At 41.1% G+C, this 23,245-nt stretch overlaps 1 protein-coding gene across 1 annotated transcript in view; it reads left to right on the top strand.

Annotated features, from left to right (window-relative positions):
• Positions 1 to 23,245, top strand: part of PPIP5K1 (diphosphoinositol pentakisphosphate kinase 1) — a 283,513-nt gene that overhangs the window by 3,081 nt on the left and 257,187 nt on the right. The window contains 1 exon segment of the mRNA XM_030189638.1: positions 8,414 to 8,512. The gene's annotated coding sequence lies outside the window, so the exon portion shown is untranslated.

Genomic DNA, 23,245 nt, shown 5'->3' with positions numbered 1-23,245 from the left:
CCCCAAAATGTACAAAACATTTTATACTGCTTATCCCAGAAATAGTGGATTTTCCCCAAGTCCATTTAATAACGGTCTATGGACTTTTTCTTTAGGAAGCCGTCCAAACCTTTTTTAAACTCCGCTAAGCTAACTGCCATTACCACATTCTCTGGTAACGCATTCCAGAGTTTAATTACACGTTGAGTGAAGAAAACGTTTCTCCGATTTGTTTTAAATGTACTACATTGTAGCTTCATCGCATGCCCCCTAGTCCTAGTATTTTTGGAAAGTGTGAACAGACGCTTCACATCTACCCATTCAACTCCACTCATTATTTTATAGACCTCTATCATATCTCCCCTCAGCCGCCTTTTCTCCAAGCTGAACAGCCCTAGCCGCTTTAGCCTTTCCTCATAGGGAAGTTGTCCCATCCCCTTTATCATTTTCGTCGCCCTTCTCTGTACCTTTTCTAATTCCACTATATCTTTTTTGAGATATCGTGACCAGAATTGAACACAATATTCGAGGTGCTGTTGCACTATGGAGCGATACAAAGGCATTATAATATCCTCATTTTTGTTTTCCATTCCTTTCCTAATAATGCCTAACATTCTATTTGCTTTCTTAGGCGCAGCAGCACACTGAGCAGAAGGTTTCAACGTATCATCAACGACGACACCTAGATCCCTTTCTTGGTCCATGACTCCTAACGTGGAACCTTGCATGACATAGCTATACTTCGGGTTCCTCTTTCCCACATGCATCACTTTGCACTTGCTCACATTAAATGTCAGCTGCCATTTAGACGCCCAGTCTCCCAGTCTCGTAAGGTCCGCTTGTAATTTTTCACAATCCTCCCGCGATTTAACGTCTTTGAATAACTTTGTGTCATCAGCAAATTTAATTACCTCACTAGTTACTCCCATTTCTAGGTCATTTATAAATATGTTAAAAAGCAGCGGTCCCAGCACAGAGCCCTGGGTCATGTGGATCCCTTCTCGAGTCCTGGAAGATGCTCGCTTAGGGTTTAGTCTGTTCAACCTGGTCTTGTCCTGGTTTTTTTTTCCATTTTGTCTTTCAAGGGTCTACAGGACTGCATCCACCAGCGTTTGTTTGCCAGGCTGTCCCAGCTGGATGGCTCGTTCTATGCGAGGAAAGTCAACATGAATTTAGTGAAGGGAAATCTTGCCTCAGAAATCTACTACATTTCTTTGAAGGGGTGAACAAACATGTGGATAAAGGCAAACCAGTCGATATTGTGTATCTGGATTTTCAAAAGGCATTTGAAGTACCTCAAGAAAGACTCTAGAGGAAATTGGAGAATCATTGGATAGGAGGTAGTGTTCTATTGTGGATTAAAAACTGGTTAAATGGCCAATATTTTTAATGAAGAAGAGTAGATAGTGGGGTTCCCTAGGGGTCTGTGTTGGGACCGCTTCTTTTTAACATATTTATAAATGATCTAGATGTGGGAATAATTAGTGAAGTAATTAAGGGCATCTTTTACTAAGGCACGCTCACCTTTTTAGCGCGTGCTAAAATTGTGGGTGCTCTAAATGTTAGCGACACCTATACATTCCTATGGGTGTCGCTAACATTTAGTGCACACACAATTTTAGCGCTCGCTAAAAACGTGAGCACGCTTTGTAAAAGCGCCCTAAATTTGCCAACGACACAAAGTTATTCAAAGTTGTTAAATCACAAGAAGATTGTGAAAAATTGCAAGACAACCTTACGAGACTGGGAGTCTGGGCATCCAAATGGCAGATGACGTTTAATGTGAGCAAGTACAAAGTGGAGTGTCAGGTGGACCTTCATGTAATTCACAAGCTTTGATCAATGCTGGTACGTCTCTTCCCAACCAGAGTAAAACCTCAGCATTTGGGTCCAAAGGTTGCAGATACTCCACTGTACGTTGCAGATGAGGGCGGTGTTGCGCAACTTCTGTTGTGGGAATTTCCTGATGTCACTCAATGAGAGCCGGTAGATGTGTCTTGTTGCTGCTGTCCATCGCTTCTGTCGTATCCACTTGCCCTTCTCTCCATCCTCTTTGTCATCCTTGTACAGGTCTTGAGGTTCTAGGGAATTGGTTTCCCTGGATGTCAAATAAGTCAAAGAATTCTGTCCTTGCCAAGGACTGATTGCTCACCTATGATGACATACATCTTTACTGCCTTTTCTGGTTGCTCTTTTGGATATACTTTAGCTACATATATCTTGGTGCATGACCTTCCACTGCAGCCTCCTCCGCACATTTGTGTACAGTTTGGAATAATGTTCGGTGGTCATGCTTGCTCTGCCTCCCCGCTGTAGCTTGATTTTGAGGCTGGGGTTCCTGGAGAAGTAGGCTTACTCTTGTTAGGGTGTAAGGCACTGACATGCTGGTCACTATTGCACTCCATACACATAAAGTAGCACATATGAGTTTATCTTGTTGGGCAGACTGGATGGACCGTGCTACTCCTCCACCCTGTGTTCCAGGTCTTGGTTGATGTTGGATGTTGAAACCTGTTGGGCATAGTTCAGCCAGTGGTAAACCCCCACTTTCATCTAGCCAGGTTTCACTTATTCCTAGGATGTCAAGATTTATTTTATTTTGTTATATTTGTACCCCGTGCTTTCCCACTCATGGCAGGCTCAATGCGGCAGGCACTGGAGGGTTAAGTGACTTGCCCAGAGTCACAAGGAGCTGCCTGTGCCGGGAATCGAACTCAGTTCCTCAGTTCCCCAGGACCAAAGTCCACCACCCTAACCACTAGGCCACTAGTGCTGTTCATTTATGGCATCATGGATCACTGAGGATTTCTTTGCAGCTGATCTGGCATTCACTAGTCCTATAGTTCCCAAGGGTGGTCTAGGGGTGCTGTGGGTAGCTGTGGTGTGACAATGAGGTGATCTTTTAAGTACTGTTATGTAGGTGTTTGACCGCTTGCACTTTGCCTTCTCTTTGGTTGGTTGGGGTTATAGTTTCCTCTCCCACACACCACTGGGATGCTTGCATGACACATTTTTGTGTCAGAAGCTAGTTAGGTAAAATTTCACTGAGTGGCGCTGCAATCCACTCTTTGGAGTACACCCTGTAGATCAGCAGTCTTCCTAGTTGGCAATGCAGGGTTAAGGCTTTAATAGCTGGAAGAACAGACCTTCTTAAACTTGTAAATTCAGATCAGGCCTGTGAGATCAAAGTCTTTCATCAAATAGAGAAACAAATGGCTGCACTTACCACTTCTATGTGAAATTCTTGGAGACAGTGCATAGGTTTTAAGGAATCTAAAAGATTCAGAGTTATAGAAGTAGATTATATAGTTAAAATAAATGTTTTAAGTCACGGATGGGAGGTATGAACTTTAGAGTTTCTGGTTCTGATATCCTTGGATGGTCCAATTGATACAGGTTGCTGTAGGCTTTTTCTTTATTGTCCCAGAGGAAGGATAGATGTAAATAAGGATCCAGCTCCAATCTCAGAGCATGAGGAGAGTTATTTAGGGGAGATAAAATTTCCTTTCTCCAGCCAAAAATAAATGGAAGAAGTTCCGAGCAAAATTGAGGACTGGTGCCTCAACACAGACTTAGTAGAGGTCAGTAAAGGTTTGGGTTGTAAATATGCAGAAAATGTACTTATTTAATCTTAAGTTGCAGAGCCTGATGTGAGCCCAGCCAGCCATTATCTATTGTCATTTGCGGGACCCAAACCATAAAAGTCTACCCAGCACTGTCCTTGGTTCCAGCTACTGAAGTTGCCATTGAAGCCCTTTCCAGCTTATCCTAAACAGGATTGCCATACACAGACCGGTGGGCCTTAGTGCTTTACAGCCAGAGTAGCCGTCCAAGCGTCACTCGCACATGCACCCCAAGCAGCCGTTTAAGTTTTTTTTATTATTTTTATTTTTTCTAGCATCTATTTTGTAAATGGAGTTCCTCTGTGTTCATCTCATGCCTTTTTGAATTCTGTCACTGTTTTTGTCTCTACCACCTCCCTCGGGAGGGCATTCCAGGCATCAGCCACCCTCTCCGTGAAAAATAATTTCCTGACATTACTCCTAAGTCTACCACCCCGCAGCCTCAGCTGTAGTTTTATCATTTCCCCTTCTCTGGAACAGATTTGTTTCTATATTAATAACTTTCAAGCATTTAAACATCTGTATCATGTCTCTTCTGTCCCTTCTTTCCTCTAGGCTATACAGTCTTCCAGTCTCTTATACGTCTTATGGCTCAAGCCCCATATCTTTTTTTTGTTGCCATTCTCTAGACCGCTTCTATCTTTTTACATTTTTAGCAAGACACAGTCTTCAAAACTGAACACAGTACTCCGGGTGGGGCCTCACTAGCGACTTATACAGGGGCATCAATACCTCCTTTCTTCTGCTGGTTACTCTTCTCTCAATGCAGCCTATCATCCTTCTGGCTACAGCCACCACTTTGTCACACTTTGTTCTCTTTTAAGGTCCTCGGACACCATCACCCCAAGGTCCCTCTCCCTGTCTGTTCATATCAGCCTCTCACCACCTAGGACATACAGCTCCCTTGGGTTTCTACTCCCCGTATGCATCAATTTGCACTTTTTGCATTACATTTTAATTGCCAAACATTAGACCATTCTTCAAACTTTTGCAGATCCCTTTTCATGTTTTCATGAGTCGTCCTTTGTATCTTCCTTCTGCATTTACTTTTTACTTTTAACTGAAAGCATTGGATGAAACTGAGTAAAAGTAATATAAATTGGTGAAATTATTACGTTAGTAAAGTAAAAGTGATAAAACTTAAGTACAGTAATTAGTTACATTTACTTAGTTACTATACATCACTGGGTTTAGACCCCCTTTGATAGTTTTTGGGATTGCTAATATTTGGTTTGCCTTAAAACTTAAGTTTTTTTTTTTTGTTTTTGTTTGATGTTAATCACTATTAGATGTATGGTTGTCAGAAAAATGACAGTATTTTGTGGAATGTTTGCTTGAGATTTTTTTAAATTAGCAAACTATCTTTTGAACATTTATGATCAGAATTCTAAGTACAAAATACTCCTTATAAGAAGGCTAATTTTTACCCATGTCTTATATAATCCTAAATTCAGGTATGAACATCAGATGGAATAAACTTATTTTTATTTGGACTAGTTGAGGGCACAGCCTGGGCTAGCAAAGCTAGAAAGCTGGCTGGCACAAAATCCACTTGCACCACGTTCTTTCTCTCAAGCAATGAAATAGTCCACACAGTAAAGGTGGTTTTAAATTTTAGATTGCCGGTTAACTGGGACAAGCTCTTCGAGCAGCTGTTTACACCTCTGGTATACAGTGGTAGCATTAAGCAAATAGTAACCATAGTTCCACTGTTAATAATTCTCCTTGATAATACTCTAGAACAGTGGTTTTCAAACCTGTCTTGGGGGGGCCATTCGGGTTTTCAGGATATTGCTAATAAATATGCATGAGAGAAATTTGCCTATAATGGAGGAGTAGGCATGCAAATCTCTGTTATGCATATTAGCAATATCCTAAAAACCTGATTCGATGGTGGCTCCCCTTGGACAGGTTTGAAAGCCACTGCTCTGGACTGGGCTACAGACCTCGATTCTTTTCTCCCAAGTTCTTCTTTCTGAATTCAAAGCTGAGTCTTCCTCTCCCCATCCCTAAAGTACTACTACTACTAGTTAACATTTCTAGAGCGCTACTAGGGTTACGCAGCGCTGTACAGATTAATAAAAAGACAGTCCCTGCTCCAAGGAGCTTACAATCTAAAGGACGAAATGTCAAGTTGGGGTAGTCTAGATTTCCTGAGTAGAGGTGTAGTGCTGAAGGCGACATTGAAGAGGTGGGCTTTGAGCAATGATTTGAAGATGGGCAGGGAGGGGGCCTGGCGTATGGGATCAGGGAGTTTATTTCAGGCATGGGGTGAGGCGAGGCAGAAAGGGCGGAGCCTGGAGTTGGCAGTGATGGAGAAGGGTACTGAAAGGAGGGATTTGTCTTGAGAATGGAGGTTACGGGTAGGAATGTAAGGGGAGATGAGGGTAGAGAGGTAATGAGGGGCTGCAGATCGAGTGCATTTGTAGGTTAAAAGGAGAAGGTTAAACTGTATGCGGTACCTGATCGGAAGCCAGTGAAGTGATTTGAGGAGAGGGGTGATATGAGTGTACCGGTTCAGGCGGAAGATAAGACGTGCAGCAGAGTTTTGAACGGACTGAAGGAGGGATAGATGGCAAAGTGGAAGGCCAGTGAGGAGTAGGTTGCAGTAGTCAAGGCGAGAGATATATATATGGTGTTGAGAGGCTTTATCTTTGGTGGTATTTTACTCCAGCTTGGTTTAGTAGCAGTTCTGTTCTTTTTCTTGCTCCAGTTCCTTTCAGGCAGTGGTGGGAAACAGGTTTCCTGCTCTGTATTTCCATGAAACAGTCCAGCAGCTTTGCCCTGAGGCTGGTTCCCACTCCTAGCTTCTAGGGGTCAACAACGTGTGTTAGTCAAAGACCTCTCTAAAGATTAGAAGATGTTGCAGTTTAAACTTGTAATTTAGTCCCATTGCATTGATGTTGTTTAAATGGCTAGGGACCCTTGTCAATCCCTGGTCCCCTCGTGTAGATGGTACTCTGGTTAGGGAGCTGAACCAAATACAGTGACCCTCTCCCTGGCCTGAGTATTTATACATGCCCTGTTTTTCTTCCAAGGAATGGATCCTCCTATCCTGTCAGCACATACAATCCTGTTCTAGAAAGTGCAGGGGTTAGGAAAAGGTCAAAACTGCTTCTAGTCTGATAGTGCCGGGTATTCTAGAGTGTTGAAGGTTCTGGTACTGCTGCACAGACAGAACCTTTAGCCATTTCTACAGTTATTTTTCAAAAAAAAATATCTCCAAAAGTAGAAAGTTTTGGAAAGTTCTGGGATTTTCATAAAAAAAGAACTAGATATACAATTTTGGTGAAAATTCTGTTTGCAGTCAGATTACTAATGTTTGAAGTTTAAACTAAACTTAAGAATGTTGAGAAGCTGCTGGAGGTGAAATGGCTGTAATTGGCGTAAAAAAGAAGGTAGGGGAGTATCACTTTGAGAGGTACATTTTTTTATTTGGGGGAGGGAGGCTGGCGTTTTTTTCTCTTCCTGCACATCCTGTCTCAGTTGGAGCTAGGGTCCTGGCTACCTGGGTGTGTGTTCTTTATTTTATGGGCCTAGTCATCTCAGGGGCAGTTGTACACCAGGGCTCTTTTCAGATCCTGCAGGTATGTGCCCTAATCTAGCCACTAGATGTTGCTATTGGTTCAGATGGCCTAACTCCAGCCCTGGGAAATCCAAAGAATGGAAGGCCTGGCCTGATGATTGAACTGTTGACGTCTTATGGTAGTGCACAGTACTGTCACCAGTCTGGTCCCCAAATGTGAGTCATTTAATCCAATCATTGCTACTGAAAGCGTTCCAAAGTGTATAACTACTACTACTACTACTTAACATTTCTAGAGCGCTACTAGGGTTACGCAGCGCTGTACAATTTAACAAAGAGAGACAGTCCCTGCTCAAAGAGCTTACAATCTAATAGACAAGTGAACGGTCGGTCCGATAGGGGCAGTCAAATTGGGGCAGTCTGGATTCACTGAATGGTAAGGGTTAGGTGCCGAACGCAGCATTGAAGAGGTGGGCTTTAAGCAAAGACTTGAAGACGGGCAGGGAGGGGGCTTGGCGTAAGGGTTCAGGAAGGTTGTTCCAAGCATAGGGTGAGGCGAGGCAGAATGAGCGGAGCCTGGAGTTGGCGGTGGTGGAGAAGGGTACTGAGAGGAGGGATTTATCCTGTGAACGGAGGTTACGGGCGGGAACGTAAGGGGAGATGAGGGTAGAAAGATAGTGAGGGGCAGCAGACTGAGTGCATTTGTAGGTAAGAAGGAGAAGCTTGAATTGAATGCGGTATCTGATCGGAAGCCAGTGAAGTGACCTGAGGAGAGGGGTGATATGAGTATATTGGTTCTGGTGGAATATGAGACGTGCAGCAGAGTTGAACAGACTGAAGGGGGGATAGATGGCTAAGTGGGAGGCCGGTGAGGAGTAAGTTGCAGTAGTCCAGGCGAGAGGTAATGAGAGCGTGGACGAGAGAAGTCTTGGAATCATGGACAGAGTTTCTGGCTGCATGTACATTGCCTTGCAAAAGTGTTCACATGTTTTGTTGTGTGACGTATCAACTTAAAATGCATTAAAGTAGGCGTTTGTTTCACTGTACTAGAGAGTGATGCGGGAATGGGGTGGGGACAGGGACAAACTTTGTCCCCATATCATTCTCTACTTTGAAGGCTGTAATGAATTTGACAGTTATTTACGTTCAGATGATTTAAATGACAATTTTTGTTTATTTTTTGAGAAAAACAAACAAAAGTTCTGGTCACAATTGGCAGAATTTGCATGGGGGATCCTATGCATTCCTACCAGCACATCATTTGAGAAGTCATTTTCTCTTGCAGGAAGGACTATGGAAGATGGGAGAGCTAGACTGAATCCTGAGATTGTTGATGACTTAATACTCATCCATGGATTAAGAAATTTTAACAGTGCTTCGTAGGGTATGTTTTTCTCCTCCTAGGGCATCTGGAATGGGTTGTATTTTTGTACCCCTGGACATTTTAATAGGGTGGATTAGGGTTCCTTGGGGTAGTAGAAGTCTGCTACTGTTGGGGTTGGAAAGGGGGGGGGGGTTATTATAGTTGCTTGTTGTTATTATTTTCTATTTGTGACTTGTAAACAACAGTTGCACAGAATATTGTTCCTTTTTATACTTTACTAAAAAGATTTAAATATAAAATCAAAGTGTTTGAGGCTTCTAAAATGGGGACAGAGCCAATGGGGACAATCTTTGTACCTGTGCCATCCTCTAATCTGTACAACAGTATCCACTAATCTCCACTAATACTTTAACTTTATATTATTGATATATTGGACCATATTATTAGAGAAATTTAAGTCACACAAGGCAAATAGTGATGAATAACTTCAGTATAATCATTGGCCTATTTTCTGTCCTTGTATCTTCAATCATTTGTCAAATAGAAAACTGAAGATTTATCTTAAGCTGCATTAGTTCATTCAAAATGAACAGTTGCTGTGACACAGTATCGTGTTTTGAGCTCACTGCTCTGCTTCAGGTAACCTCCCTCCTCTCATAAATTTAGTCATCTGTATTTCAAATGCCCTTACTGTGATATAGGGATCATCTCTCCAATCTCACTGTTAAGTATTTGTAGCACTTTTATTGATGGGAGATTAGTGGATATTGCCGTGTTGCTAATTCTCCTGGGGTTAGTTGGGAGTATTTTGCATTTCGTTATCTGCACAACATACTCTAAATCAGAATAAGAAACCAAAGTGTTCATTACTTAAATCTTCACAGTCTTTTGTCATCGCAAACCCAAATTAGCTTCTGTTCCAAGAATTGCCTTAAGGCCTATGATAAATAGAAAATAAATTTAGCAGAGTCTGTCTGCTAGCAACTGAAAAATCAAGTACTGAAAACAAACTAACAGAAATATGAAGCCTACTAGATGATCTGATTCAAATACTTCTTGATGAAGACTCAAACTTCTAATAGGATGGTTATGGTGTGGCCCACTGGGTGGGTGAGCTGACTTCCCCCACAATCTCACCACCCCACCACATAATTTGAAATTGGATAACCTACATAGGCAGTTATTCTGGGATAAAACTGAGATGGAGGTAAATCATGGATACTCAAATTCAGATAAATGAAATTGGTACAGTAATTAGAAGTGTCAGCTTGAGCTAGAAGTTTCGTATTGGTTGCATATTAAAGTCACAACTTAATATAGATCTTCAGTATGAGGGACAAGTGCTGTGAGCTTTCCCATAAACAGTTTTGCCTTAGATACTAACGTGAATTGTATTGATGCCTCTTCCTTTCTGGTGAAGGTACAGAAAGTCACCATTTCTCATTATTGTGACAGTTGGCAGTAAGAATGTTTTCTCTGGTGTTCAGATAAAATATTAGTATACGTTTAATATTAAATCACCACACTCAAAGGAATAAGAGAAATAGAATTTATTTAAACTAAACTGGCAAGAGGACAGCAAAGTAACTGTTATTAAACCAGGTAAGTAATTGGCACATATATCCATAACATTTATTTCAATGTTTTCAAATTGCAGTGACAAACCAGAATCTATCCTTTTTCTTTCCCCTTAGGAATTTTCTTTTAACAAATTTAATTTTTAGTAAGTATGACCTTTATTTCTTTATTGGAATTTTAAAATGTGAACATTAAGGTATATAACACTCAAATGTTTCTTTCAAAGGCTTTTTACCCCTTTTTAACAATTTTATTACAATTGCTACCCTTTATGGACTTTCCAACTTAACGTTATTATTTTTTGCTTGCTTTTCCTGGAATAGTTCCTAGCATCCAGAATATAGCAGATAAGGACTATTTTCTGTCTTTTAGTCACATATGTTCACAGTTTTTTTTTCCTAAAATTGTTTCACTTTGTTTTTCAGAGGATCAAGAATAATTTCAAAACAGGTAAGTATACTTTACATGTCTGATTCTGTATTTTAATCAGATTAATCTGTTCCAGAGCTTTTGAGTTCAGACCCCCCCCCCCCCCCCCCCAATTTAAACTGTAAGTTGTGTACCATTTATGCCTCATAAGAGGAAGAGAGGTAGGGCCCTTCAGTTGGACAACTCAGGATTTCTATCCTCATACCACTGGCGTGAAGTAAGATGTCTTAATAAAACTGCGTTTATGTCCTTTTGACTTACGATAACATCTGTTCTCCTGACCCTAAAAAGAAGAAAGAGAAAAGCTGACTGTAAAAACATATTCAAACCTCCACAGCCTTTTAGTGAACGTGTTCTCTCAGTGTTCTGAACCTCTTGGTGAGTATTGTTAATCTGAATGGTGTACAATTAAAAAAATACAGAATCCTGTCAAAATATTTATTCAGGCAACTTTCACATACACATTTAGACTCGCATCTGTGTTTTATTAATTCACTTTAAACAGAAAACATGAAGATAGCAATGAGAAAAATAATTTCTTACATAGCTTTTTAAATACAAAATTTTGACCAATTTAACATTTTTCAGTTGTAGTTCTCCTATAGTGAGAATGGAATATTTTTTGATCTTGTGTTTTCAAAGAGCAGTAAATATATGCAAGCTACTCAGTTTAAAATTAACCTGTGCTTTTTTTTTTGTAGGAAAAAAAGGTACTGGTACTCATTATGGGTAATCTTAGGGGCAGGTCACCATCTATGCCTCTGCCCCTATGTTAACCACACCCACAGTAGCCACACCCCTTTTACCAGCCATGGCACATATAAACAGGCATCACTGAAAATATACCAGTATAGGAGAAAAAATAACTTGTGTTATATATATATATATATATATATATATATATATATATATATATATATATATATATATATATATATATATATATTTTTTTTTTTTTTTTTCATTATAAACAATTTCTGTAAGCTGTTACTGCTCCAGTATACCCCCAAATGACACAAAACAAATTAACATTCAGACCAGGAATCAGGAGAACAGTCTTGCCAAATCTGAAACACAATATGTTATCAAAATCTCAGAACATAACAAACAGATCCCTATTCAGACACTTGGCCTTGCAGCCACACATGCAGAACAGAGAATGCCCCTCTTCAAAATCTTCAAAAATTAACCTGAAATCCTAAGAATCTAGACTGTGCATGCAACACAATACTAAAATGAAAATAAAATTATTTTTTCTACCTTTGTTGTCTGGTGACTGTTTTTCTGATCATGTTGGTCCCAGTCTCTGATTCTGCTGCTCTCTATCTGTTCTCTTAACTCCGTTTCCAGGGCTTCCTTTCCATTTATTTCTTTACTTTCCTCGTTTCTTCTTCATTTCTTGCCCTGCCTCCATAAGTAAAAGCTGGGTCCTCCATGGAATTAACTAGAGGAGTTATAACGTGGATCCAGCTTTTGCCTGTTTTCTCCATTCATGAGCAGTTTTTCTCCTCTCTTCCCTTTCCCTCATCTCCATCCATGTGCATCTTTCTTTTCTCTTTTCTCTCCTCCATCCATGTCCAGCATTTCTCCTCTCTTACATCCTTTGCGTCCATCTCCAGCATTCCCCCCCCCTCCATCCATGTCCAGCATTTTCTCTCTTCCCTCCCCTGTATCCATATCCAGCAATTCTCCTCTCTCCCCTGCCCACCACTCCAGCCATCCACGTCCAGCAATTCTCCTTCTATTCTTTCCTGCCCATCCTGCTTCTCCCGCTTCCTGCCTGCCTGCTTTGAGAGTCCTGGCTCTCAGCATCAGCCAGTACAAGGCCCGGCACCAGCGCTGATGAGCCATCGTGCCCAATGCCATGCGCTCGGGAAAGGCCTATTGGTTATGCCCTCTCTGAAATGTCACATATGTGTCGGAGAGGAGGTACTAACAGGGTCTCCACGAGTGGATAGGCTCGAAGGCTGAGTGCGCTGGTGCTGGCTGAGTCTTGTACTTATTGATTGGGGACCCGGACTTTCAAGAAGACAGCGAGGAAATGGGAGCAGTGAGACAGGGACTTGGAAGGTCAAAAAAAGGTGCTGGTATGCCGTACCGGTGCGTACCGGCACAAAAAAATGCACTGAAATTAACAAACTTTTCTCCTTTCACTTCATGCACATATCCAATTCACACTGTTAAAATCTATTCCATCAGATTCTCAAAGTGGCTGTTCTGTGTATATGAAAAAAGACTGGGTGGTCCTCTTACTAAAGTGCAGTAAAGCTTTGAACTGACCACTCAGTATGTGCAAAGTCTGTGCTCTAACAGTTGGAGACTTTCCCAGCATGTCTTCATACAGAAAAACTCTTTACCACGTGGTAAGTATAGATGCCAGTGCACACTACCACCTGCACCCACCACCCCCTACCCCCAGATGCCTTCCCTTACCCTCTCCCAATCTGGCCCCCATACCCCTCTTTTTCCCTCCCTACCTCGTGGCAACACTCCATCCCTCCTTTCCCTTCTCTCTCCCCCTACCCTCCCCTCCCCTTCTGGGGTGGCACATCTCCCTTCTGGGTCCCAGGCAGGTTGTCCTCATGCCCTTCACTCTGGCCAGAGCTCTCTATACTGTCTTCAGGCCTGGCTTTTGGGCAGTTGCTGAAAATGGCAGGCACACCAGGGAGAATTGAGAGACCTCATGCCCTGAAAATAGGTGTTCCCTTTCGGCACAGGCCCTGAGCATGTGATGCTAACATGCCTCTTGGAGGCAATCCTGTTCTTCTGGCACTTCCCAGGAGCCATAGTTTGGGCTGCTGGTATGCTATGTTATATTTCATGACCATGTAACCCAAAATCCTTCTGTAAAACCAAATGTATATTCTTCTCTCATTTCCAGTATCCATGATGTATTGTAAGCCACATTGAGCCTGCAAAGAGGTGGGAAAACGTGGGATACAAATGCAATAAATAAATGTCTGGTTGTCGCAGTGCTGGCTCTAGAGGGTTGTCTCTCCTAGAGTGATGCCATATACTCTAACCCCATAGTGAGTATTTCCATCCTGCAAGTCAGTGTCCGCATGATACCGAGCATCTCTTGGTTCTGCAGCATCTACTTATTGACCTGTGCCATCTGCCACTCCATAAGATCAAAATATACTTAACAATATAATCCTAATGCTGTCTCAAAGTTCAGATACTTATTGATTGTAGCTCAAATGATTCTCGTCACTCATCCAATATGTATCTTAGAAAATTCTTTAATTTTTTCTCATACGTAAATAATTGTTCTTTCATATCATATTCCATATTATTCAGAAGCTTGAATACCACAGTCATGCAGATCACCGACATGGACCGTGTTTTCGTCTACATTGGGGCTGATCTTGCAGTGCAATACATGATTCAAAATTATAAAAATGTTAAAATACCAATTATATGTAAAATAGCTAAAGCCAACGTTTTAAACAAATTCAAAGCGTCAAAACTCACGTCGGTACACATCTCTCTCATGATGTCTCCTGCTCCTTCTTGCTGACACTAACTTAATAGAAACAGCTCATGAACAACGACACTGTGCTTTATAGCTTAAAATGTGATCAGAATTCCCACCCTTCCACCCCATCGTAATTCTGTCAATAATTCTGCACTTTATATTCAATAAAGAATGTTGTTTTTGCTGCCAATGAGCCACTATTGGGGCAATTAACACATTTGTGGGTTTTTTTTAATCCTAGGCTTATGTTCATTCAAATGATTGATTTTTAATGGGATGGCTAGAATCCAGTGTGAATCAAAGGACAAGGACGCTGAATTAAATATATGACATTATCAGAATTACAATCAGTGTTATGTCTAGCGTGTATCACATAACCTGCAGCTGGGTGAGGCCATTTATCGCCAACAAAAGACTGGTCACACCATTGACAATGTTGATACTACTTATGTTAAATTTTGAAGAACTCAACCACAAAACTCAGAAGATTACTTCATAAACACATATGTGTCACTCAATTTGTGGTAACATCTGATTTCCCAAATTTAATTTCTCAATTTTGATTTTTTTTAATTTTTGGAGGAAAAAGCCTCTATGTCCTAGGTCATTAACAGTGTTTTATGACTCGATGGACGTCGACTCTTCACTGGCTAAAAACCTCCATTTTTAATTCAACTTTTATAAATTGTGTTTTTATTTTTACTTTGTATATTTTATTCTTGTTTTGTAGCATATAATTCTTATTTAACCACCTGACGGGGGTCCTCTTTCGCCTAGTAGGCTTTCTCAAGGATGACCTGATGTATATGCTTTGTATCTAAAACAGAACAGAATACCACATCAATTCAAGGCTCTATATCCTGAGACAGCTGTCCTTTTGTAGTTCTGATTATCACATATATAAGTTCTTCTCTTGATAGGGATTACAATGGACTTCCACCAAGTCAAATCTAGAAAGGTTTCTTACCTCTCTCGTCTAATGGCGAGTTCAAACTTTCTTTAAGGATCAACTTTTAAAGATCTTACCTCTGTGCATCAGCATTCTATCTCAACGCTGGTTTGATTTACAGATTTCAATTTACAGAATTCAAATATGGCGCCTACTTTTATAGATGCTCATTAAATCGTAACGTCAGCTGTAGTGTTTGACGTCCACTCGTGTTAAAGGGATATCCCACCTTCGGTTGTGATATGTACGTTTCAAAAAAATCCCCTCTACTACATCATACTATCTGTTTGTCACTTTGTGGAATTAAAAAAAAATGTTGCCCATTATAAGATAGTGTTCAACCCCTTAGGGTCCAAAGTTTGTAACCTGAATATCCAACATTGTTCCAGCTGTAAAAGGTGTTTAGCTCCGTCACCCCCTCTTCTATTTGGTTTAACTTGTTCGATCACAAAACATCAAAAATGAAAAAAAAAACTTCATGCTTAGTCAAGCTACAGTGTGGCGTCAATGGGGATCCAGGCTGCAACCTTTTAATACAAGGCTTATGCTCTAATAGCCTGCTGTGCAGTTTCCACATTGTTTTACCTATGTATAGCTTATTGCAGGGGCATTGCAATGTGTAAACTACGAATTCAGATTCACAGTTTGTGTTGGATCAGATCAGATACTTTTTTTGATCTACTGGGTTGACAAATTTGTCGCACTCAGTAGTGATATCACATGTGCTGCATTTTCCACATTTAAAATATAAACACATCCTTTACTCCAAACAAGTAAATTGAGAGTAGCTTTTTCCATGGAACGAAATCTTAAGGAACTGCTTAGTCCAGCACAGTTGAAATTACATCAGAACAGTGCAACACTTTGGGGTCATTGTAATGTCTTAGAGGCTCATTTTCAAAGCACTTAGCCTCCCAAAGTTCCATAGAAACCTATGGAACTTAGCCTCCCAAAGTGCTTTGAAAATATGCCTCTTAGTGTCTTACCCCCGCTTATGTACTATAATAGGGGCATTCTGAAAACAAAGATGTAACGATAACACAGACCAGTGTTTAAACAAAATGTCCCACTACCTGATTAACATGTCTCGTATAAGGGAATACTGCAACCACTTGATCCTTGTCATGTGGGGCTTTATATTGTAACAAAGCTTCTCTGTTAGCATATTTAGCATGCAAATAAGCCTTCCTTATAACTGATCTAGGAAAGCCCAGTGCCATAAATCTCTGCCAAAGTTCTCTTGCATGCTTTAAAAATTCAGTTTCTGTAGACCATATATGTCTAATACATAAAAATTGAGAAACATGCAAACTGGCTCTAAGATTGAAAAGATGAAAACTTTGGAAATGTAAAAAAGTATTTCAAGCCACTGGTTTCCTGTACAAAGTTTTAACAATTTACCACCTTGCTTATAAATATGTACATCCAAGAAGAAATCAATGTCTTGATAATGAAAAGTCAAAACTGTAAAGGGGGAGTGAGCACAAAAAACCCATTCTTAATTGGATATAAAGTGGAGAGTTATTGACAATTGCGATGGGGTGGGAATTCTGATCAAGTTTTAAATTATAAACAACAGCGTTGGATTTTTACCCTTCAAACTGTGTTTTTTTGTTGTTGTTGTTGTTGTTACATTTGTACCCCGTGCTTTCCCACTCATGGCAGGCTCAATGCGGCTTACATGGGGCAATGGAGGGTTAAGTGACTTGCCCAGAGTCACAAGGAGCTGCCTGTGCCTGAAGTGGGAATCGAACTCAGTTCCCCAGGACCAAAGTCCACCACCCTAACCACTAGGCCACTCCTCCACTCCACATTTAAAATATAAACACATCCTTACTCCAAACAAGTAAATAGCGAGTAGCTTTTTCCAGGGGACGAAATCTTAAAGAACTGCTTAGTCCAGCACAGTTGAAATTACATCAGAACAGTGCAACACTTTGGGGTCATTTTATTGTCTTAGTGTCTCTTTCTGGGCTTAATTTAGAGCTCGATTGGACGTCATTACGATGATGCTTCATTTTCTGATGTTCTAATTGGTCTTTGTTCATGAGCTGTTTCTATTATCATCGGTCACTTCGATACCATCTTTATGAAGGAGCAGATGCCATTAGAAGAGAGATGTATACCGATATGAGTTTTGATGCTTTGAATTTGTTTTAAAAGTTTTTTATTTATTTATTTTTTAATAATTTTGAATCATGTATTGTACTGCAGGACCAACCCTGATGCAGAGACGAAACATGGTCCATGTTGGTGGTCTGCATGATCGACATAAACTTGCTAAATATTGTATAGTGTTCAAACTTCTAAATAACTTGGAATGTGACATGAAAATACAATATTTATATATGAAAGAAATTAGAGTTTTCTGTGATATATATTGGATGAGAGATGAGAATCATTTGAGCTACAGTCAATAAGTATTTCAAATTTGAGACTACGTTGGGATTATATTGTTGAGTATATTTTGATTGTCCCCCACTTGAGATTCACTCCTTTTTGGATTTAATGGGGACTCCCATCAGATCAAGCATTTGTTCTGCAGTGCCAGTGTCCACTCCTTCCACTGCATGAGTTCACAGTTCTGTACCATGAACTGACGGGCACATATCAGCAGTTCCTGCATGCTGCTTGTTCTTGGGCCCCATTGGCAACATTGTCGACTACAGACTCTTCATCAGCTTTGGTATCCCTGAATGGGAATAGTACAGGCAATGTGATATCCTCCATCTTACCTGCTTGGGTACTGTTATCTGCAAGTAACGTGCTGTCAAAATAGCTGCCTGTGAGGTTGGCTCTTCCTCCATGTCTGGGCTGTTAGCTGTAGGTGAGAGCACAGAATGCGACATTTGCAACATGAAAAATTTCCAGGGCCATCATATGCACCTGACATAGCACTACCCCCAATATGTGTGTGCACATGGCATATCGATGGAACCTGTCTGTGCCTCTCTAATGCACAGTATCAGCCTTGCATGACCCCACCCCCTCCTTGCCCAACATGTTTATCACAGGCTAGGGCATGGCAGATGCAGGACTGTAAACAAGGTCTGTGTACAGGCAATAATAGCTTGCTTTTTCTTGGTAGGCTTGTGACTGGGTAGAATAGCACTAGTCCTGACCTGCCTCTGGAAGGTTAGGTTTCACAATGCTTGTTGGTATGATGGCATTGCATGAAATTCTGCGGAGTGATGAAGGCACTTGTTCCAGTAGGGTAACACTTGCTCCGCCCTACACTTGCATCCATTTCCTACAGATTGCCTGGATGCTGGGACTTGGTTCCATGTGCATGACTGCACCCCCCCCACAATTCCCTGCAGGCACTGCTATATTATGGTCATCACTGAAAGGACAAGTAGCTGGATGGTTGTGGAGCACAGTATGCAAGTGACCTTTATTGCCACCACCTGGCTCCAGGTCCCCTATGGACTTGCACCTCCTCATCCAAGTTCTGGAGGACTTGTTTCATGGGGGTTAGTTCTGCACCGCCAGGTTGGGACCTGCTATTGGCCTTTGCCTTAGCATTTCTCTCCTCTTGCGCTTTGGGTTCTTCATGTCCATGCTACAATACACAGCTTTCAGCCAGTGTCAGATACCCAAGTATAGATGACAAACTTTTAGGCAAATGAGTCTTATTGCGGGAGGTGACCACACACTTCCTGTAAATTTATGGGGAGCACTATACAGGTAATGGCAGTATTTGAATGCAGCACTATTAGTGAGTCTAGACTACCCTGAGTAGAATTGGTGTGTTCTACAGGGAAATGGATGCTTTGCCCTCCTGTCTTTCTACAGCCTTTTTGTGTGGGTTTTACCCAGAACTGTGTTCAAAGAAATAAATAAAGCTGTCCAAAATGTAACAGAGATTAAATTAGGCAAAGAGCAATGCACTGAGAGATTAGCATTTGGAGACGCTAAACAATAAGTACAGGGCTCGATATTCAAAGGATTTATGCTCCTAATTTTGAGGTTTTCTCATAAATTGGCTGTTTGGAAAATTAACTGGAGATGAGTGCATAAAGTTTTACTCAAAGATTCACTAACCTCTTAAATTTAGGAACATAAAAAGTAGGTGGCAGCAGTGTCAGATTTAGGGCAGAGAAAAGAAATCGGAGGCTTTGCAGTGATTTTCAGCATTAGGTTCATAAATCTAGGCAAACAAATGGCTGGACTAAATTTGAGTATAACTTTTAAACTTCTGAGTCTAGTTGAAAATAGGTCACCAATTTAGGAGGTTAATTTAGGAGCATAAATTTAAGAATTCAGAATTTTCAGAGTATTTGACCCATAGAGTTTAGAAGGGAAGGCAGGAGGGGTGTAGAATGTTGGATATTTAATAGTAGCTTGTTCCAGAGATAGGGTTGCAAGGAAAAAAAAATCACAGAAGCACAGTGGTGCAGAGAAGAATGTGGACAAGTCTTAACAAATGCAGAGAGTTAGTGAGAAGTTGGACTTTGTTTGTACTTGCAGATTAAAAACTAGAATACCAATATTTTTTATGCCAGCTTCAGTGGCTAAAGCTGGAACTTATCCGGATAGTGGCAATATTCAATATACTATTGGTATGAATTAGAACAGCATTTTATCTGTCCTAAGTTATGTGGAACAGATCAGGGACCACCCATGCTCTGCCCTGACACTATATGGTTAGGTCAGAGGTGGTCAAGGATATTCAGAGGCATTGCTTGAATAGCAGGTGCTGTTATCTGCATTAAGTGCTTTTGAATTTTGACCCCTAGGGATTGAGTTGTGTGAAATTTGACCTGCAATGTTTACAGAGAACAGAGCAGTGCAGTGACTTGATGTAGAGGGATGTGCAGTAGCAGGCAATCTGTAAGGTGACCAAGATTGGATATTGTGGCATTAGAAGAAGCTGTTCTCTTTTCTGTCACAACCTTTCACTGCCCTAGAGAAGCTCCTTAGGGAGCAGTGTGTTCTTTCTGCTCTTTGGGGAAAGCTTAGACTGACAAAGCTCCTTGACATTACAACACACATTTCCAACATAATCCAAACTAGTTATTTTAAGCTTCGCATGATTTACCCTACTCAGCTCCCTTTTTAACATCTCGGTACTTCACATTATTATCTGCTTCTTGGTCATATCCAGACTAGATTATTGCAATGCACTTTTGCAAGGGATTGGAGCTCAAGATAGTCCATCGTCTGCAACTTGTCCAGAATTCGGCTGTATGACTGCTGATGAATTCTCTCACAGGTTTGACCACGCTATACCTTTTCTTTGTAATAAACAATGATTACCAATTTCCAATTGTTTCACTTACTAGCTGATTCTTCTGACATTTAATAACATAGTAACATAGTAGATGACGGCAGAAAAAGACCTGCATGGTCCATCCAGTCTGCCCAACAAGATGTGTATACCTTACCTTGATTTGTACCTGTCTTTTTCAGGGCACAGACCGTATAAGTCTGCCCAGCAGGATTCCCCGCCTCCCAACCACCAGTCCCGCCTCCCATCACCGGCTCTGGCACAGACCATATAAGTCTGCTCTCCACTATCCTCGCCTCCCAACCCCAACCCCTCTTCCCCCCACCTGCTCCGCCACCCAATTTCGGCTAAGCTTCTGAGGATCCATTCCTTCTGCACAGGATTCCTTTGTGTATATCCCACGCATGTTTGAATTCCGTTACCGTTTTCATCTCCACCACCTCCCGCGGGAGGGCATTCCAAGCATCCACCACCCTCTCCGTGAAAAAATACTTCCTGACATCTTTCCTGAGTCTGCCCCCCTTCAATCTCATTTCATGTCCTCTCGTTCTACTGCCTACCCATCTCTGGAAAAGATTCGTTTGTGGATTAATACCTTTCAAATATTTGAACGTCTGTATCGTATCACCCCTGTTCCTCCTTTCCTCCAGGGTATACATGTTCAGGTCCGCAAGTCTCTCTTCATACGTCTTGGAACGCAAATGCCATACCATTCTCGTAGCTTTTCTTTGTACCGCTTCTATTTTTTTAACATCCTTCACAAGGTACGGCCTCCAAACCTGAACACAATACTCCAGGTGGGGCCTCCACTCCTGACAGCCTCTTTACCTCTCTCATTTAGTACCTTTTATATGCCATCTAGAAGCTTGAGATCCTCGGCCAATAATCTGTCATCTGCTCCTTCATTAAGGGACATCTGTATCCTTCATTTCCTTCTGATCTCCTCATGCTCTCCTTATAGATTCTCCAACCCGTCACTCACACCCCACAAAACCTCCGCTTTTCTTACTCATTCTCTTGCCCCATCCTGCACTTGCTCATTTCATATGCCCTCAAGATTCTTAGTGTAAATGGACTGCAACTTTGACATTCTTATTCAAGGATGCCTTTGGATCTGTGGTTGCGCTCTGTTTGCATATCAGGATTTACACCAGGTTTCACTTTGTCTAAGTCCACATGCCCAAAGAAGGTTGCGGGAATTGGCGCTAAGTACTATTTTATAAAGGGCTGTTGGCGCAGAGCGCCCTTTTATGGAATATGATTTCAGTGTCGAACTTTTCAGCACCTGACATTCAGTGCCATTTATTAAATCCAGCCCATGGTGCTTAAATTTAGGTGCCCTGTTACAGAATGAGGGGATAGGAGTGGTCTAGTGGTTAGGGTGGTGGATTTTGGTCCTGAGGAACTGAGTTTGATTCCCACTTCAGGCACAGGCAGCTCCTTGTGACTCTGGGCAAGTCACTTAACCCTCCATTGCCCCATGTAAGTCGCATTGAGCCTGCCATGAGTGGGAAAGCGCGGGGTACAAATGTAAATAAAATAAATTAGAAGCCTATTCTATAAAGGAAAGTAGGTGCCTATTTAAAAAACTTGCCCTAGTTTTTCTTTTTTCACATATTGGTTACATTCTTGGACACAATTTTTCAGAAATTTTTTAATGTTGCAGCGTGATGGGATTGGGTGGGGGTTTTGAGAAAGAGAGGTCTTCTGACGTACAGTTTTCCACCAGTTAAAAATGTTTTTATGGATGGTAGTTTATTTTGGATTCAGAAAATCTAGCAAGCCTTTTAGTTGTCTTTTTGTGTTTTGCTGCTTGCTTTCTGAAGAAGAGGCTAATGAAATATTGAAAACTCATGTACTACCCCCAGCATCATTTTGTTAGTCCTTTTATAAGATTTCACGAGTTGCTGCACCTCCATTTTATTGTGTTTGAATAGTTACAGCTTTTGTTGGCCTATTTGGCATTTGTAATCCTTGTGGAGCAGATGTGGTAGCACACTGACGAGCAGTGGGGTGGTTATCATAGGAACTGAACATCAGAAATTGAACAAAATGTAAACAATTATTAATACTTAATTAAAATTCTCAGTCCTGGACCCAGTTTTGTAGGGGCACTCTGACATTATTGGTGACTATATTCCAAGAAAATGAGCTTGTGATACATGCTTGATCTCCTCCCACCAGGGAGTTCAGCGTATGGTCTCTCTGGGTTTATTTTCTCCTGTGAGCAAACTGATATTCTGTATCCCAGTGCTGAGCCAGCTGTCTGTGGGAGAAGGGGGAATGTTTGGAAAGAGATTTAGAGACATTAACTGCTTTATCTGTGTGATCTGCTGATTTTGTTTCTTCTTATGCATGACTGGTATACACAGGAGCTTCTGTGTATGCAGTTCTCTGTTTGGTTGTCTTGCATGCTCCTTTTTTTTCTATGTCTCTTTCAGAACATCCTGTTTGAAGGGCCAATGATCTCTTCTACCAAAGATAACAAGGCATTGTATCTGACAAAACAGACACTTTTCCCTCAAAAGCTTATGCTCAGTACATCTTGTCTGTAAAGTACCACCAGCTTCTTGTGTCAGTTTGTCTGCTCAGACTTATCCGACTACCCCTCTGGAACTTTTTATTACCATGGAAGCCTCTTGTACCAATAGATGAAGTGAACTGGAAAGACAGCAATTGAAAACATGAATCAAGGAGCTTAAGAGGTGAAGCAGCGCACCTTCTCTGGCTGGTGAGATACAAGACCTCAGATCTGCTCACTTGTTTTATCCTAATGAGAGAGGTATAGCTTCCCAAAGTTAGTCAAGGAATGCATTAAGCTAGCCCAATAAAAAAGGGTCATATTTAGAGCACTGAATTCTGCTGTGGACAGATTGTTTGTTTTAATCCTGCTAGAACGAGTATACCTATCACTTCTTGGCTGTCTTGGGAAGTGTATTTTGGGAACGGCTGCTTTAACATCTGGGGAACTTTTTCTGTTTTGGTCCTTAAATCGCTAAACCTCTGTGTATCTTGCCATTTAAAGGTATTATCTAGTGAGAGTTGATAAGTTATTATAGATACCCTGTTTATTAAAAACTTCTAGCCCACATGATCTGAAAATCTATATACACCTTGTTCATCTCTTTC

Source organism: Microcaecilia unicolor, chromosome 1, assembly GCF_901765095.1.
Source record: "Microcaecilia unicolor chromosome 1, aMicUni1.1, whole genome shotgun sequence".
Lineage (NCBI taxonomy): Eukaryota > Metazoa > Chordata > Amphibia > Gymnophiona > Siphonopidae > Microcaecilia > Microcaecilia unicolor.
The sequence above is the reverse complement of the archived record's forward strand: the minus strand, read 5'-3'. Positions and strand labels throughout refer to the sequence as shown.